Source organism: Lolium perenne, chromosome 2 (assembly GCF_019359855.2).
Source record: "Lolium perenne isolate Kyuss_39 chromosome 2, Kyuss_2.0, whole genome shotgun sequence".
NCBI classification, from domain to species: domain Eukaryota; kingdom Viridiplantae; phylum Streptophyta; class Magnoliopsida; order Poales; family Poaceae; genus Lolium; species Lolium perenne.
The window spans coordinates 54,991,936-54,996,449 of record NC_067245.2 but is presented as its reverse complement, the minus strand read 5'-3'; positions in this window follow the sequence as shown (position 1 = coordinate 54,996,449).

Genomic DNA, 4,514 nt, shown 5'->3' with positions numbered 1-4,514 from the left:
TCTCAGGTTATCCTGTGAATCGGCTCAAGGAGCCGATCCACCCATGATTCGTATTGGATCTACGATAATATGGTGGTCCTGCTTGATCAATACTAAGTTAAAACGATCTACGACGATTTAGGGTTTTCACCACATAACCGGAACGTCCTACACGTAGTTGAGCCTGGCAGACACGAAAGATAATAGAAAACCAGCCCTAGACAAGGCCTAAAAACCAACGTAGAGTTGATTCCCGGAACATCCCCTCTAGGACCAGCAAACTACACCTTACGCACTACTGGATCATTCAACCCGTTTGCAAGGCCTAACTATATGGATATCAAACTAATCCTTGAAGAACAAGGAACAACCATAACGGATCGAATCTACTAAATAAAGACTAAGCAAGGTGCTGCCCTTACACCTAAGATAAGTGCAAGGGCAGCTAGATATCTAGGGGTAGCATAACTAAGCGAATACATCAAGAAAGTATCGATGCTAACCCTAACATATCTATGATAACGGCGTTGATCGCCATCAACAAGGCTTCAGTACGAGCAACACATAAACAACGAATAAACTTGATGCTGCTTAGATCGCAAGATGCGATCTAGGCAGCATGGCGCTTACCCGGAAGAAACCCTCGAAACAAGGGGTGGCGATGCGCCTAGATTGGTTTGTTGTGAACGTGATCGTCCTCCTTTCTCAATAACCATAGATACATATTTATAGTCCGTAGACTTTCTAACGTGGGAATAAACCCAACTGCGTACGAGCTAAACTCTATCTCTTAATTCTAACCGACACGTATCCTACCATAATTTACAGATACTCGGGCAATCTAGCCCAAACTCTTGTACAAGGCCGATTTAGAAATATTCTACGTGTACATCTTCTAAGCCCATCTCAATCGCGGCCCACTTGCTGACTTGGTTAAAATCTGGCGATAACAGAACGCCTACATCTGCGGGGCATGCTTTATGGGCGCTCTTCCCCAGGTACTATCACGGTACCGTTGACGATAAGCCGGTCGAGGTGTACATACACATCAGATCTACAATGCCACGCCGGTCCAGCGCCCCTACCACGCACGCTAGAGCGTCCCCGAAAAATCAATTTTGTGTCTAATCTACAACTTGCATCTAGTCTATTTTAGCTACTCCTGGTGCCTTTATATATTAGGCTAGGTTAGAGTTTGACTCCAACACGTAAGTCCTATCATAGCACTATTCGTACACATATTCGGCACATATCTCAATAGTGATTATGACAATTTTATGGTGTGTTTGAGTAATTTGTTGATTTTAGCTGCACGAATAAACATATTGATATCTTCTCTCTCTTCTTTAAAAGGAGTGCAAAAGCTTTCCCCATTCTATTAATGACGGAGAAGTTTGATAAAAAAAAATGTTACTACCTCCTATTCATATTACTTGACGTTAATATAAATGTATGTAGATATATTTTAGTTCTAGATACATACAATCAAGTAATATGGATCTAAGGGAATAAAATAAAATTACATCCGGCTTCTACTCTCTAGAAATTATTTCGCTCACCTTCTTAGCACCCGAGATGACCCAAAAGCGAGCTTCCTTTTTTATTTTGTCAAGGACGATCACTAGAAGGGCATGCTTATTGGTACGGCCTTGATTCATCAGACAATTTAGAATACTAAGAGCATCTCTAGTGGTTTCTCTAAATGAGGTCCTCTATATCTCCATATAGATGACCATCTATAAAGATTTCTTTTTAGATGATCTCAGTTTTTCAGTGGAACGTTTATATCTAGGATGTCTAAATTCTCTCTCATATAGTTTAGTAATATTTCAAACGGCTATATTTTCAACGGCTATATTCCCCGGTCCATATATATCACCCCTCCCACCTCTCATCCAACACTCCTCGCTTCGCCTTCTCTCATCTCTCTCTTGAATTCATCTGTCCAATACAGAAAATTGATGAATGTAGAATTTTCCTCGTTGGATATGCTCATGAATTCGTCGTCGTCTTCATCTGATGACGACGAACTCATTCTTGCAGCATTTGGAGAGCGTGAGGAGAAAGAGAAGAGGAACGCTCGACGCCATGGCGGTTCCAAGCATGGGCGTCAGACAATTGACCGAGCAAGAGATGCCGTAATATCTGGAGTTGACATCTTCTCTTGTTCACCGATTGGGCTAGAATATTGTGTGCCACTCCAATTCACTTCACCTGATCCCCCATTCAACATGTCTAAAAATCCAATGTCATCCATCTGTGAGTTGTCCATTTATCTAGCAAAACAACATGATTTATTCAAAAATTTAGTCTACAAACAACAGCCTCCAAAAGCAACAATATTTATGCAAACAATAATTTCTAAAGGAAAATAGCACATACGGTATTAGCAAAACATGTTTCAGTTTGGACAGAAACTGAGACTGGCCCCGTCTGCGTCCAAGGAAGCGCGAATGGAGGACCAAGACCGCGTCCGCCGCCCCCGCCCAGCCCCCGCCCAGCTGCGCCGCCCTCCCTCGATTTCGGCCGCCGCCCAGCGATTTCGACCGCACAGCGCCGCCGATCAATCTCACTATTTCCACGGCAAAAAAATTCGTACCTGGGGGGCGGCGAGTGAAGCGACGGCGACGGCGACCGCGCGGGAGACGCTCCCGCCTCCTTTTCTCGTCTCCAGATGCGCGCGGGAAGGAGAGCGCGGAGCAGCAATTTCGCTTCGATGGTCGTGGCTTCGTCCTCTATATTTGGAGGATGGAGCAAGGATATTGGAGCTCCTCTAAATTTAGAGGACGGGATAGAGAGGTTGCTGGGAGCCTTTTTTGGCCTCACGACCATCTAAATGTGTTTGGATGAAAAAACCCAGATCCCCAGCCGTTGGATAGGAGCACTGCCGTTACCGTGCTTAGAATTGATGAAATTAGATTTATTACAAAACCCAGGATCTTCCTATTCGTAGGTGGTATACAACTACCCCTGTCCCTATTGTTTTGATACATGGCATGATTTCAACAAAACGAGGAAAGTATGACCCTTTAGAGGAACCACTAGGGATGCTCTAACTCTCAATGGTGTGACTGGCCATTGTTGGAAATTGAGGCTATGGAGTATGGAGCCCAACTCAATCTTTGATGTAGCCCAAACACGGATGCTTTTGGGGTGTAGCGGCAATTTGCAAGGAGGTGAGTGACCAATTCCGGGATCTTTTTGTATAGGGAACATATGCTGCAATTCAGCCAACTCTCTTTTGTTTAGTTTTATTTTCGGCTAACTCTTTTAGCAAACCAGTAAGCCGTCCAAAGGCTACTTTGGATGACTAATGTTTCTTCTTCCTGGTTATGCATCGATGATGAGAAGGAAGGTTACTCCTGATGGACTTAAGATTTTCCTTGTTGAGCATCGCATCTATCTATCTGCTGAGTTGACATGCTCGCTGACGGAGTGCAACACTTGAAAGCAGTGGGCCTTCATCCGTTACAGGTCCTTGACCTGTCGACCATGCCTGACAGCCTTTGGACCCTGGAGTAGGCTAACCGAATTAACTGTTCGTACCGACTTGTGTCGCGTCCTAGAAAAAGACTGCCAAGAATCAGACTGATTTCTCTTTCAGTAGTTCTCGGTACGGTGGGTAGTCTAACTTCGTTAATGGTCTCCCATCAGCAACTCTTCCTACGAGGCTGGCTCTACAACCAACAAACTTCTCCAATAATTCAGTACGTACGCAAGCCTAACCTAGCTAGGCTTTGATGCGAAGGGTGAAAATGGTTGGGATCCCTCGATGAGTGACCAATGACGGCAGCAGCAGATTGCAAGGATCCTTCGCCGTCTTACAGAGTTTAGGTTATCTAGCGCAGCTACTCCTTCAGTGATGTGTCCATATCACTATTTATTTTGTCAGGAGGTACACGTAATAACTAGTTCTGGATATACTGTCAATTTAACCTTGCTTCGGCGTTGCAGTAAGCATCTCAAGATCGTTAACAATTGCAACCAAATCGTGCGGGCGACGTCAACAGCTGATTCTGGTCCATTCGGTTATCTTTTGGTGACGAAGAAGAATACAGCCCACACGTGTAACGGTACCAGGAGAGAAGGAAAATGCCGTCTTTTCTCGTGGCAGACGTAGCTTTCAGAATTGTGAGCTTGTCTCCAGGATTTGCATTGTAGAATATAAGCATGTCGACGTTGCTTGTACCAATGTCGGCCAGCAGAGACAGTTACACGTTTATTTAGTTATGGCGCAATACAACATATCCAGACTATATATCAAAATGTGTAGGACTAACACGTAAATTCGTCGCACACGCCAGTCGCTTTGATGGACATGCTATCTTATGATAAAATTGTTATGTAAAGGCATCTCCAACGGTTTGACACAATTGAAACATAAAATGTGTCTATTTTAATCGGCCAACAGACATAAATGAGGCAGTGTCTTCCCCTTGATTTGTTTGGACCGGGAGGCGCACCTAGATATTTTGTTATCGTTTTTATTTTAGAGATGAAAAACATCGTACATATGACCAAAAAAAGGAGACTTA